Consider the following 15,750-nt stretch of genomic DNA (forward strand, 5'->3'; position numbering starts at 1 on the left):
ACATAAAAAAAATAAAATAAAGTAGTTTGTTAAGTTTCTTCAGACCGCCAATTGAAAGATCCTGATTATATACATTTGCTACATTTCTATTTATTTCTGAAGATATTTTACAGGTTATGCAATATTCAATAAAAGAGTGGCAATAATGGTAAGCAGGAGTGTAAAAGCTACCTTGTTTCTTATTTGAAAAAAGTGAACCAACAGCGCCTCCTTGCCGCCAATTAGTAAACTAGTCTGAAGGTAGCGTCCAGTCAACACGAAGCCGCTGGCCCTCCGAGAAACCCTGACAGGTAAACATGTGAGAGAGTTCATTAGTAATCCTTGGAGGGGTTAAAGAGGGAACTGTGGGAACCGTTGACTCGTGAGGTCGGAGGTCAGAAACCAAACCGCAAATAACTTTCATACCTTTTTTCCTCGGTTCCTGTGAAAAACACACAGATCCTTGTCCTTTTGATGGTGGGTAATCCAGCGCTCGTGGCTCAGAGAAGAAACACTGCAGCCGAATGTAATAACTGCATTTTTAACTTCCTTTTACTCACATTTCTCTGTGAACATTCTAGAATCAGATATTTCAAATAAAATCTAACTAAAAAGATACCTCCAGGGAAAAAAAGCCTTTTCGGGTTTTATTTTGTGTGCTTTGTGTAGCTTTTGGTAATTTAGCTTTTAATAGTACTTTGAAGGGGAAGGAAACGCCTCCCCTGTGAAGTCCCCGGGGATAATAATACAATATCTCAAATTTCTATGCAAATACCCGACTGCACTGCAGAGGCAGACATTTTTATTAGTGTTATCAGATTTTAATTCATAGTTAGGAAATGCTGACAACCCTAAGCCATTAAAGATAAACATATAACAGAGTACTGACCAGGCATGGGCACAGTTTCTCCCACAGTGTGAAGAACATTGTGCCCCTACAACAGTCTCTCATATAGTTTATTGTATGATTTTATGATGTTTTCACACTAAAGGATGGTAATGTTGGATGATCAACAGCAATAAGAACCAAAATGTTTCCTGATGGGTCGAAGCATGCCAAATGGCAATATGACAATAATGATATATAAAATGCACTGAAGCTTATTATGCACTTACAGAAACAAATAAGGCCAATATATTCCTAATATCTTTATGAACACTGTTTAATACTGTGTTTTCTGTCGGGATGTACCGATACCAGTATCAGGTATCGGGTCCGATACTACACGGAATGCTGATATTCATAAAACATCCTGGCGACTATTACATGATGTCATCTGCAATATCGCCTGCAGGTAGACAAGAGAGGACAAGCGAGATTGAATATTTTTTGATATTAATAAGAATGATGAAAGTAAGTCAGACTGTAAATTTTGTTCTGACAAGATATCAAGAGGTGGAGAGAGACAACACCAGCAACTTCATCACCAGAGACATTTTGACCAGCAGAGTTAGAACGAAGTTGCTCAGTAGTTTAACTGCTCAGTGGATGAGGAGGATTTTACTCCGAGCCATGCTACATGCTACATGCTACATACTAAAGATTTGCAGTGCTCATACACCTGCGATGCTACATGCTAAACATGATTAAAGTCTAACAGTGAGCTTGGCCCCTTGGTCTACAGTAACACAGTACAGTGTGTAGATAGACGCTACACACTGTACTGTGTGTACTGTAGACTCAGTCGTATTCTGGACCCTTCAAGTCTGTTGGAGGAGGTGTAGCGCCGACAAAGAGGCTGTGTGGAGGTGGTTCATGGCAACGCATAGCCTTCACACACTGTGTATGGAGTATAAATTAGGCTTAATGGCATTCAATAAGTATTTGTATCTTTCTTGTGTAGGTTAGTACTCGCAACTTGTACTCGTCCTTTGAAAAAGTGGTAATGGTCCATCCTTAGTTTTCTGTATTGTGAGAAGAAAAGAATAACTTGACTAATCAGATATAATTGTTTGAAGGCCAAAGTATTTTAGGTGTTTTTCGGAGTCATCTCCTTAAGAATCCCCCGCCACCGGCGCTAACACAGCAAGCCGATCGGAGCGTCGCTGCTGCCGCCATACAAGAGTCAACACTCCATCAACGGCCTCAGATCCTGTGTAGTGCCTTCAATTGCTTTCTAAATAGCTTCATGTTACCCAATCTGTGGTTTTCTCTGCGTGTTTCAACAAAGTGAAATAAACTTGGGCAGGATGGAGGTAAGAAAGCGAAGATTGATCGGTACGTTCATTGGAGTAATTCAACCCCCAGTCATTTTCCTCAGCAGGTTTTTATAGCATTTAAAATAGCAACACGGTAATGGTTTGCACGCACACCGCGCGCGCGCGCGCACACACACACACACACACTCACACACACACACACACACACACACACACACACACACACACACACAAGCACTTTACAGGGCAAGATGTGGTCTTAAAGTGCTCGGAAATGAAAAAGGGTCAAAGGGATTAATTCACGTGTCCAGAAATACTCTTTTGAAAGTGTATTTGTTCGCCACGTATGTAAGCTGAGATACAATGGTCCATTTTGGTTATCTGATCATCTCCCCCACATGCAGCTAATAACTCTCACCCCGTCCAGGCATTTTCTGAAGGAACCTGCTCTGTGTGCCGTTTCTTCCTGAGCAGTTAAAACTGAAACTCCAATTTACAGGCTCATTCGTTCAAGCCATGAACTTTGTGCGGCGTGGTGCATTTCTTAGGACATCTGATGATTTGTATTAAATGTACTGTGGAAAATTTGCCTTAACTACATTATTCAGTGATATAAACCTTCAGCCCTATCAGTGGGAGTGTAAAACTGCCCCTGTCCATGCCACTGACACGTAAAAGTAATCAGTGAGAGTCTTTGTTTCTTGGACTTCAGGAACTGTTGGGGCAACTAGAACTTGCTAAAACAGCTCAAATGTAATGTTTTTCACCAATTTACACAGAGATTACAGTTATTTTGTCATTTACCATGCGGATTGTATCATAACAAATGATTACATGATTTATTTTGAGGAGGAGGTACTTTTTAATCTTTGTGAATAGTTTCTGTATCAATTCTCTCTGTGGCACTTCCAAAGAAAAAAGTAAGGAAACAAAAAAAAACATCACACACACACACACACACACACACACACACACACACACACACACACACACACACACACACACACACACACACACACGATAATGACAATAAATAAATGATATAGCTAAGGCGCTACAATAGCATTAAGGAGTAAAATTTGATTATTTATTAGTCAATAAATATTAGTTAATAAATGTTTACAGGTGGGCTTTTCTATTAAAATCCAGCCTGTTTGTCCCATGATTACTTGTTTTAGTACTTTCATTGATACATTCATATTGTTTGGGTCAAATTACACAAGAATATTCCAAACTTTGGATTTGAAAATAAGCTCCAGTTCAGGTTTTCTTGTCTAATGGATTACAACGCTTGAACAATTCCCAAAGCTGTAATCACATTCACACATTCACGCACGCACGCACTCATGCACGCACGCACGCACGCACACACACACACACACACACACACACACACACACACACACACACACACACACACACACACACACACACACACACACACACACACGCAGGCGGGTGCAATGGAGGCGGCTGCCATGCAAGATGCACAAGCCATCCATTGCTAGTATTGAACTAGCAACCTCCCTATGGAGAAATGACCACTCTGTTTTACACTACAGACAGACTGTCTGCCCCGCAGGACCTTTATTTACATTTCAATCATTGAATAGTGTCAGATGACGTGAAACTTGCATGAAGGCAGAAAGTATGGAAAGTATGGAAGAGTTAAAAAAAAGATCTAATTATCTTTATGGCCTCATTGCAACAGGCTGAGAGCCAGTCGCTACACACAGAGTGCTCCTTTCCCTCCTCATCGCACCCATCGCCTGCTTTCCAGGAACGTATTAGCATGAGAAAATGACAAACGTGGCTGCAGGTGAGGCAGTTCAGGCGTGTGCGCGATGCAGCAGATCGATGTTGACGTGTGCTGAGGCGGCTCAGGGCGTGGGGCTTGTAAAATGGCGGGCACGCCAAACCCCCCCCCCCCCCCTGCCTGGTCAAGGCTGACGGTTGCGGAGCTGCCGGCAGGTTATGACTCCTCCAACTAACGTCTTTGCTGAAACGTGGCTGCAGGCCAGCGGGTAGAGGCAAACCTGGCAGACGGCACCACATCAATATCCCAACTAGCCACCAGAGCCCGACTGAAACGATGGGGGACTTTAAAGGTAGCAGCTGGTGCGTTGATGTGGGGCTCCTCGTGCTCCGCCGAGGGGCTTTAGATTCATTTAAATGATAGAGATTACTTTTAAGCGCTACACACATTAATTGATGTTGAGTGCTGGGAGGTATGGAGGCTGGAGGATATGCGCTACTAGAGATTGAACATGAATGGGTTTATCGGCTCACTTTTGTTTTCCGCCACTAAACATATTATGTCCACTCATGCACACACAAAGCGGCAGCTCAAGGACGTTTTGTTCCACCTATCCGTCGGAAGCAGAGCAAAGCATGGGCGCAGATGTTGAAGTGATGCGAGAGTTTGTTATTCTCTCACCGAGAGGCTATTCTTCTCTTAACTCTTTGTCTCTTGAGTGTCTGAAGGACCTTTTTCATTTTGACGCGCCGTGCTGACGGTAAAAGTGGAGACACTGCATGTGACCCCTGCTGGTCTTCCTGTTGGCGCTGTGCATTATATGAAGCCCCCTACCCCCCACCCCCACCCCCCTCGCTCCCCATCACCTCTCCTCCCTCTGCCTGACTCTCACTGTAGTTCTTCTTTGCTTCCATCTTCCCTCACTTAGTGACCCAAGAGGTGCAGCTCGTCCCCAGAGGAGCCGCTGGCTCGCGGTCAGAAGGCCTGTTTTCTGCTGCCAAGCCCACTGACGCCGCCCCCCTCCTCCCCATCCGCCCTCCACCACCTTCTCACCCCCTCCCGAGTGCGTTGGAGGCCGCTGGGACGCTGGCGCGGGCCCATTGATTTACCGCCTTTGGCGAGGACGCTCTCCAAGGAGCAGCCCCCCCATTCTGGCTGGGATATCATTTATTCGGGACACATTTGGCAACGCCGGCATCTTGGCCCTGTTTGAAATGTGCCGTCCAGAGACAAAAATAAATGAAGGGTATCAAAGACGTGTCAACCACGATGCTTTTTTTTTTTTCCGTCCTGTGAAAGATGGGAGGGAGAGTAACTGTACCAGAGCAGACAGAAAGCAAAGGCACGACGCAGCACGACATGAATGAGCCTGCTTCTGTGTCAAAGTCACCTGACAGGCTCGTGTCCACAGCTTCACAAGTCTCCACCACAAAGAGAATTATTCACAGTTTTATCTGATCAGATTAGATCGGCGGTTCCAAACTCTTTTCTCACTTGGAACTTATCAAATACGCTCTATGAAAGGGTGCAAACTTATTGAGATTTAACAGTGAAGCAAAAAAATAAATAAATAAATAGATAAATCACAGGCACCCCTGACAACTTACAAACAGGAAATACAAAAGGTTTGTTCTCAAGTTTTGGGTTAGCGACTGTGTCACCTGCCACAACACGAGCCCAGTCCCGAGCGGAGCGTTGATAAGAATTACAAAACTTTAAAAACAAATGCTATTGACTGTTGTTTCTGCAGTTTTGCACCCAATACGAAATATTTTTGATCAATTAGTGAGGTCTGTTCTTTCTTTGCTCCACATCTTTGGACAAGAGGGGTGCTCTTCTATTAGGAACTATATGGTATTTCTATGATTTTCATATATGTGGAATTATTAGTTCAAAACAAAACAAAAAAAAAAACGAGACATTAGCAATTAAGATCACGTACTTATTCCAGGAGTAAATGTGACTTCCTTTGACTCATGCAAATCTAATTTTGACGACCTCAGCGCAGGAAGAGCCTCACCCCCCCCTCCCCCACTCCCCCCGTGTGTTTTCTGGTAAACGGGTCGTGGAGTCCAGGCTGGGAACCACAGGACCAGATTTCAGTGTTAGGACCCAGGCATGTTCCGGCGCCGGCGTTTTGCTGTGTCGCACCTGGTCTGCAGGCACTGAGCGGCAGCCCGCTGCTTCCCGCGACACGCCTCCCGTTACGCTGGTGAGAATTTTCCGCGTTGATCCTCGCAGACGGAGAGGGGAGGAAGCTGTAGTTGAGTGGCAGCATTTTGTTTTGCATTTGTCTCCAAACAGATGCATAGCTGTCATTCAAGGTCCCATTGAAGATTGCTATCAAATGTAATCGCTTCAAAGCTTATTCCCATGGATGCCTGCTTACAGATACAGCTTTTCCAGGTGTCTGTCAAAAGGAGGCTGCTGAGGGGCAATGCAGCAAAAGCTTCAAATGTAAGAATTTAAATATAGAAGACATTACGATTCACGTCAGGTCCTCCAAAAGCAACACAATACATTTGGTTCCATTGTGTTTACAGTGGTATTGCTTCATCATTAAAGAATCTTTACATGCACAGTGACACTGATAGTTACATCTTTCTTATCTAACAGTAGGACACAGGTTCATTCTAGTTTCCATTGAGTGGTTTAGAAACACCAATTAACCAATTAACATTGGTCCCACACCAGCCCGGGGCCCAGAACCAGTCCGCAGGAGGGAGATGTAAAATCCACAAAGAAAACTTTAGCTTGCATTTTAATAAGAAGCATCTGCTGCTTCTAATTCATTAATTTGGGATCACAAGATTAGCAGAATGAAGAATATATTTTAAATTAAGCTGTAAGTCAAGTCCCGTGGGCTCACCACCCGCAGGAAAGGTTCTTAATCGGTGCAGTGTGATCTGGGTGACAGTGGTCAGACTGCCACCCCCGCGACCTGGAAACGGATAAGCGGGAGGAAATGGATGGAGCCGCAGACGGCGTTGTTCAGAAAGGATTGTTTAAATCAACATCATGTTAAAACTGTCATGTTAATACTGAAATTGTGTTTGCTCTCTATCAACAGTTGGACCAATATTAGACTAGTCTAGGCTGTATATGTGAGGGAACATCCAAAATGTAAAATATGCACAGGGAGAACATGAAAACAAAACATTAATTGTAAAAAAAAAAAAAAAAACTGCAAGTAACTGAATTAAAGGCTCTGTTTAGATGCAATGTTTCCAGTGAAAACGCATCATTTCTACATTTTCATTTCACATTTTGGTTTATATGGCAAAACTATTGTCCTTGCCACGGAAACAACATAAATGCTGAAAATGAGCTAGCTCGCGGGGCCACTAGGGGTGCTGTTGTTTGTGTTTGTGATGAAACCACACACACATGCAGCAGAGTACAATCTAAACATCAACAGTGGGAGAACACAGACGTTGCAGAGGACAAAACTACCAAGTCCCAGGAGAATATGGACTGGGAGTCATGACATGATGGGGGAAACTTTGTTCTTATTGTCCAGCTACTGAGCATGTGCAGAACTACTAGTCACTACGGCCTCGGTGCACATGCGCAGGAACAGAGTTGCAGAAAAGTTGTGATTTTATTGTTTCCACGGATTTGGAGCATTTGAATAAAGTTCCACTTTGAGAATTGTTCACATAAACTTGTGTTTTCAGTTGATTCAAGCACCGTTGTCATGTATACAAACCCAAAATGCTATTATAGTTTTCCGTTTTCACTAGAAAACTTTGCCGTGTAATCGTGTCGTCTCCCAGCAATGATGAAGGGACACTTTTCTCTTTGCTCATTGGTCACTCATTGTGAACTCCGTCTGGCAAATATCCCTGTGGAATTCAATCTGACCTCTGTAACATTTACAATCAATCAGCTCATGGCATGTATGGATTTACAATAATGCAATTGCCTAACCCTTTTTAGTCCATGTAAAGGACTTGAAACATTTTTACATTTTTGCTCTATATCTTAAAAAAGTGTGAGAATAATGTAAGAAACCATGTGTGGGATTATAGATTTTATATATTTGAAAAGGTACAAAGTGTTCGTGTCCTAAAATGCCACGTGTTGCAGAAACAGAACATTTCACATTGGGCAAATACGGTGCCAAAGAGGCAAAACACACTGAACTTTAAGTCTCAATTCTCACTAATTCTAGAAGTTCTAGAAAAACCCATACCCATCTCATTTCCAACACTTTAACTTGTCATCGTTAGGGTTAAATCACAGAAAGAATGGTGAAAGTTCCAAAATCTGTTCACTAACACGAGAAAGGATTGAGGTGTGGTGAAATTTCACCCCTGAAAAGTCAGTGAAACCACTGCGGTTCAAAAATCCTCACCCTGTTCTTCAAATAGTCGTAGTTTATAGCGAAACATGTTGACACAAGCGTGAGACGTGAGATATGTGACGCGACAATGGAGAAAATGATGTTTTTGTGTTTTTCTGACTGAGATGAAGTGACACAGGCAGCGGAGTGCAGGAAGCCAAAGCAGCCGCAATCAACCTGCTATTTTTGTCAATAATTCCTCCGCTGCCATTCAGACTGATAGTTTGTTTCTCTTATTAAACAAAGAGGTGAACGTGGTGCATGCAGGAGGAGAAGCTGATTGTGGTTACCTCCATGAGTGATTACCACCCGAGTGATGATGAGGGGCGACTTTCACTTTAACTTCCTATTAATCGTCCGATGAAACATACATGTTGTGTGTTTGCTGAGGCTGATTCTATCTATCTGTCTATCTATCTATCTATCTATCTATCTATCTATCTATCTATCTATCTATCTATCTATCTATCTATCTATCTATCTATCTATCTATCTATCTATCTATCTATCTATCTATCTATCTATCTATCTATCTATCTAACTTATTTACTTATTTGTGTGTTTGTTCCTTTCATGGAAGTGGAGGCAAAATTTGTACATTAATGCATTTTACATGTTTAAATAAACACCTCCATGATTGGAAAGGAGCAGCAAGAAGAAAACTTTGATCTGCCCCTTATTTTGGAAAAAATCCAAAAAACAGATGGTCTGTCATCACATACGGTTGATTTTCGCCTCAACAAAAATGATTATCGAAAAACAATTAAAATGAAAAATAAACAAACAAGCAAAAATAAAACACACAAAAAAAAAAAACATGGAGTACAAGTTTATAAGCTCAAAAACAATTGATTGTGAACATCCAGTCCAAAACAATGTTTTCTGCATCTGTACTATTTTTTTAAAACAATGAATATCTGTGCAACTTTTAAAATCCTGCTGTTGGAAGTCCATAATTTTACACAACTGAAATGCACATTTGTCTGGAATTAATCCGAGCGACTTGATGCTTAAAATCAGATATTTTCTTGTGATTTTCATCTTCTGAAGTGAACACAGAAAACGTTTTGCAGTTTTTTCTGGTAAAACTCTGCTTTTATGTTTTAACATAATTAGGAGTGTCTGGAGTTCTATTAGCGTGTATGTTTTAATAACCCTGATTTAACAGATAAACTATTGGTATGATCTCTAGATTTATCGCTGTAAATGATTCAAATTGCTCTTTTCTGCAATTGGAACATATGAATCATATTGCCTATATTTATATTATCCCACACTTCTGCTCAATAGGTCATGTAAGGCAATATAATGGAACGATACAACATGGTGTGAAAAAGGACGCCTCACATTTTAAGGGGCCTTTCACATTGGATAGTCCAGGACTCGGTTCACTTGGGAGGGAGGGAATGAATTGTGAGAATTTTCACGCCTTCATTTAGTTCAATGGCGTTCACATCCACTTTACAAACCGGACTAACCCTCCTGGAAAATGTCACGCAATTACAACAGCTGCTGGGTCGGGGGCGCTGTCGTCTGAAACAAACACTGACCAGAGAGGAAGTAAAGAAGAAACACGGCTCATTGATTGGTCCAGACCGAAAGCCGAAGTCCCGCCAGTTTAGCCCATGGTGGCTAGGCTAGTTAGCTCGTGGCTAATGGGTAGTCACACACACACCGCGATTTTAATTCTTCAGACCAGATATCAATGAGTCTTCCTCACTACATCTTCCTCACTATTCCATGTCTGCCCACAAGATATTTTCCATTTTTTGTTCTGCATCTGCTTCCTCTGATTCATTAGCTTTGTTTGTTTACTACCCAGAATGCATTGCGCATTAGGCAACGTCCTCTCCCCCCACCCACTAGACGTTTGTGAACAAACTGAGACCAAGCATCGCAAAGGGACCAGAGGTCGCTTGTCATCTCTTCCAGAGAGACAAGAGCATTAGGTTCAGCCTGTCCCTGGAACTCTTTGACAGTACTGAGTGGAGTCTCCAGAAAAAAGAGTTTTTCTTCCATTCCAGCAGGCTGACCAGGTGTTTTATTTAGGGTCTTTCTCCTCTCGACTGACAACAAGAAGAATGGAAATCCTCCACAAAGTGAATAATGCCCCTTTCAATTTTGTGAAATCGCTCAAAGCACAGTGCTGGACCTTTGCCACTGTTTAACCTTCTGCTGTGTGACTGGCTAAAAACGTTCTTTTTCTCACACAAATGTAAAACCACCAGATGTCACAGAGCAAAACGTTCAGAGTAACTGCCAGGGTTTTATCAAGCTGAAGCTTTGTGCTCCTCAAACAAACAAAAAAAAGGTTTGTTTTTACAAATTGATAGATTGTACATTAATTAATGACAATTATTTAGTTTTCTTATCACTAACAGTTCATCTACTTTCTCACTTTGTTTTGTAATTAGCTCCATTCGTCCATATTTTGATCATAGCAGAGGAAGCTTTTAAAAAAATCATTTTTAACTGAAAAGAGATGTAAAACATAAATAAGCCAATAAATCATGCTGCCCTTTCAAAATGCAGCAGTTTCAGGCTGTACATAAAGATTGCCTATAATCTTAGACTGAAAACACAACATGCTTCTGCTTGTTCTCCTTCATTGTGTCACTTTGACCCCGTTTACACGACGTTTCAAGTGAAAACGCAGAATTTCTGCACCGTAGCCTTTTCACATTACAGACTTCAGACATTTTCAGATGCTTTAGATCACATTGTACATTCATCTGTTCCCATAAACGTGTGTTTTGCATGATCTGGAACTCACAACTAGTATCCCAATATTTCATCTTTACGAAGGTAAGTGTGTCGTGTTTTTAAATCACTTGTTTTTGTTTCAGATCAGGCTTTGCGTTTTCATTTCATGTGAGAGGATTTGTCTAGAGTAGGGGTGTCAAACAAAAGACCTTCGAGTCAAAACCAGCAAGAGATTCCAACACAGCCAAGCCACCAAGGAAATGGTAGAAATTTCAAAGAAAACCTTTATTTCTTCCCTAATTTCTTAGTAATAGTAGTGACACAACACAACACTGACCCCGGGTCGAGATATTGGTGATGCTGACATGAAAGAGCTTCCTGGTTGCTATCGAACTAGAAGTTTATATTTAAAGGTTATTTGGACACTATTTTACTCCTGCTCTATCTTGTAATTATCTTGTAAACTTTCATGGTAGGGTAACGTTTAAAGTTAGTTTTAGTTTTTATTGCAGGAGAATTAAACTTTTAATTTGAATCTTGAATCAAATGTGCTTTTGGATGTAGTTTGGTATTACGGAGCTATATCTTCAAAGACAACTTTGGAAGACGTGAGTCCGGTTTGTGTGTGTGATGAGTTAAACATCTGGCTGTACATTCGTATTTCAGTAAAGAAATAAAGAAATGAAGTCACTGTCGTTTCCTGGTGCACCACACTCTTCCATCAAAACCACGACATCTCTGCCAAAACAGATGAGGCACCACAGGGGGAATTGAATATAAATGAGATAAATTAGACACATTCAAATCAGTCAGACAAGCAGCTTCTTAGAAAGCGAACGTACTTCTTTGTATAGAACTTTGTCAAGTTGACTGGGAAGTTCTGCCGGATCCCAGGTGCTTGGCGACTGGTGGATTATTGCCCGGTTTGAGGTCAGATATGATGCCTTATTAGCTCATGAAAGAGCAGGACAGAGTGCCAGACCATTGTTCTCCATACCGAGATGAAAGGCTCGCTGGCTAATGAACATCTGCCAGCCAGCATAAGGACCCCACAGACACACAAAACCTTGAATTGACCATTGCTGAGAGCAGCTGCTCTGATCAGGAAGATTTTGATGTAAATTTAGGCTGAGGGCCCACCATGGAGCAGCTGTAACGGCCAAGTACCCCGAGCAGACGGGAGCGATACCTCCCTCCTCTGATTCATGTCTGGAAATTCAGCGGTCTGAACTATCAGGCGGCAGAGCAGAGGTCACCTGGCCCGTCTGGGAGAATAAAGTGGGACGATGTAGATTTCAAAACACACTTTCATTGTGACCTTTTATAGAAAATTAGACATTCATACATTTTTTAAGAAGGAACCCCTTTGTTAATGTACAATCTACAAAGCAGAAGCTGTGTCTGAGAGTGTCCAGTATTTCTCACAAGTACACGACCAAATAGGTATTTTCTGTTCTTCTGTTCAGGTACGTAGGTTTTTTTCAACATATATTTTTGAAATGTCTCAACGCTTTTCTCCTGTGTTCATCAGAAACATCATGTGATGGTGGTGGATGACATGGTTTTTTTTTTTTATGTCAGTTGGTGTTACGGAAAAGAAACAGGCCAATCAAACAGAGCACAAAGAGATAGCGACTCTACCTTACCGCAAAGGAGTCACTGAACGCTTCACAAGAACTATGAAACAATGCAACTTCAACGCACTGGTCAGACCAGTCATCAGACTTAGACAGCTGCTCGTCCACCCACAGAATGAAATCTATCCAGAAAACATGAGCAACACCATAGATGAGGCCACGTTTACACATACACAGGTTTTCGCAAAAAAATGATATTTCCACCTCAACGTTTACAAAAAAAAATATTCATTTACACCTGATCGTTTATAAAATAGACTTCATTTACACAGAACCGCATATACCTGCTTCACAACAACTGTGAGCCTGCCAAACCTGTAGGGGGGGGGGGGGGGGGGGGGGGCAGTGTAACGAGAAGCATGAAGCCATGACAGCCAATCAGAATCCTGGAAAAAAACATGGCGTCATGAATTGCGCAAGTCATTTCCCATTCATTGATAATGGTGCACTGTTAATTTATCTGGTCCTATAAAGAAGGGGAGCTCCTCCTAAATGTGGTGATAGTATATAATAAAAACCGTATAAACAAGCAGCTTTCATCACAGCAGTCAAACTGTAAACACAGGTCGCACACAGATGATGCTGATGACGGTCCCGTTGCATTTTGTGACGTTAATCTTCGTCTACCCCTCTCTAGATGCAAACGGCCTATCCTGTGACAAAAGATGTAAGGGTGAAACAGGAAGATAATTCAACACGTGAAAAAATTTACAAAAAAAAAGGAAACAGCTCAAGAGCAAACAAGAGCCATCAAGGAGCAAGCCACGGCCGTCCTGAAAGGCGTTAATATATCAAATGTATTATTATAAAAAGGGGCTCAAAACACCCACAGTAAAACTATGTCATTTAACACAAGCATTCTGATATTAACTAGTACCAAAGGACAGCCGCTGCTGCTGCTGCTGCTGCTGCTGCTGCTGCTGCTGCTGCTGCTGCTGCTGCTGCTGCTGCTGCTGCTGCTGCTGCTGCTGCTGCTGCTGCTGCTGCTGCTGCTGCTGCTGCTGCTGCTTGTGGTGTTTAGCAAATCAGGCCAATTGAATTGTTTACCTGTGGACGCTGTGATCCAACACTGTCTGAGAAGATAATTCAGTCAATCACTACAATCACTTGCGTAGATATGAAGACAAACCTTTTGGAAAATGAACCGACGTTTAGTGTGATTACACAGTGCCCATTTTCCTTCGCTACACAACCCATTTAATTTTATTGAACGTTTTCCTTGGTTTATGGAGAAATGACTCACTGGAAACATGCTTTGTGAAGGCTGAAAGTTTTAAACAAACTCTTGTTGGATTGTTGAATCCTTGTGGGGGATTTTTTTTTTCCCATTTGGACGAGCAGAAAAGGTAAGAAACTTCTTACAAAGCAGGTAACAAATGTTGCTGTGAAAGAATCATTTCATGGCCAAATGTCATCAAATTGTTGGCCATTGTTGCTTTTCTCAAGTTGTCTGATGCCAACTGTCTGTGTCTCTTTCTCAGGGGAAATCCAGTCCGTCTTATTGTGTCCTACAAGTTGGACTAGCCAAACGTTGACGTGGTCTCTTTCTCAGCTTCGTCTTTTAAGAATAAAAGGCGAGCACTGATATCCTCAGTTCTCTTAGTCACTGGGGGGAACTCAGTTTGGCTGCTTGTATCCTCCATCACGTTCTTTCAGTCACTGTGTGTGAGGATAAGACTGTAAGAATGAAGATCAACTGCTAAATCGAGGGCTTCACTTTGTGGCTCAGCCTCCATTTCACCACGACAGACGAGGACACATGCAGCTTTAATGCACCTCTTGGTCTCCTGCTTCTGTGTGCCCTCAGTCACAGGAAAGACCCCGAGGTACGTCGGCTGTCCAGACACCGAGAGGCTCGGAAAAGGCCAAATGACTTTAAAAAGACTTAAACTTGACACAGTCTCATATCAAAAGACAATGTGTCAGAATTCTGAGTCACAGACTGTAACTCGCAAAGGCCAGACATCCGACAGGGATACTGTTTCTTACACTGCAACAAGATTCCTTTTGATATTATTTCCCACCATGTCGATGATGAAAATAGTGAAGAAGAAACACAGCTGTACACCTGAGCAGAAACTGAGGAGAAGACAAGGACATACAATCACCACATCTCTGTGTGTATATGATATAAATAATATATATATACATAAACCTACAATGTGTAGCACTTAGATCACAACAACATATTTGCTTTTGTTTCAGAAAAGTTGCTGGTTTTTTGTTTCAGAAGAGTTTTGTGTTTACATGTCAACATTTTGAAACAGCAGAAACCCTGACCACTAGTTGGTGCTGTTGTTTGTTTGAATAATAAAACCACACACACACACAACAGAGAACAATCCGCTCTAAACATTAACAACGGGAGAACACAGACGTTCTAGTGGACAGACGACCAAATTGGATTGTTATTACGGTGACTGTCAAAATAAAACTACTAATCCCAGGAGAATATGGACTGGGAGTCATGACACTGGAGGAAACATTGTTCTTATTGTCCTTCTACTGAGCATGTGCACTACTACTAGTTACCATGGCAGTGGTGCACATGCGCACCATCGGCGTTTGTTTTCATGGAGAGGGGGTGTTTTCAAAAAGTTCTATTTTGGCTGCCATTTTCAAAAAAAGTTGTGTTTTCATTGTCTCTGAACACTGTTGGTGTGCAACCTGAAAACCAAAATGCAATGATTTTCTCTTTTGTTTTGACTGCATTGTCATGTAAACTGGGCCTAAATTAAAGTGATACACATTGAGTTTAAGACAGTGGCAAATCTGTCCACTTAGAAAAACTTTTTTTTTTTTTTAAATCACAAAACACTGTATTATCAGCTTTACACCTGGTTGTTATTTAAATTGCTTTATTTGAAATAAGTTTCACACTGAGGACAAATCTATTCGGCCACACCTGTGGGTTAGGACAGTCTGGTGTTTCAAATAAACCCAACGCCAGGTTAATAACAGCCAAGATATTTTGGGCAAGTATCATAGTGCATGAAGCCTGGGCGACGGGCCACTTTTATTGTTATTCTCTATTGAGTGGAAACGTTCATCATTGAATGGCGTCACTGGAATGATTTGTTGTTCAAGTAGATTAAAGTTTGTGAAATAGTTTGCTGGTTCAAATCCCACTACAGACAGGCCATCACTGCAGATCCCTGAGTAAGACCCCT

The sequence above is a fragment of the Lipophrys pholis genome (assembly GCF_963383615.2).
Source record: "Lipophrys pholis genome assembly, chromosome: 2".
NCBI lineage: Eukaryota > Metazoa > Chordata > Actinopteri > Blenniiformes > Blenniidae > Lipophrys > Lipophrys pholis.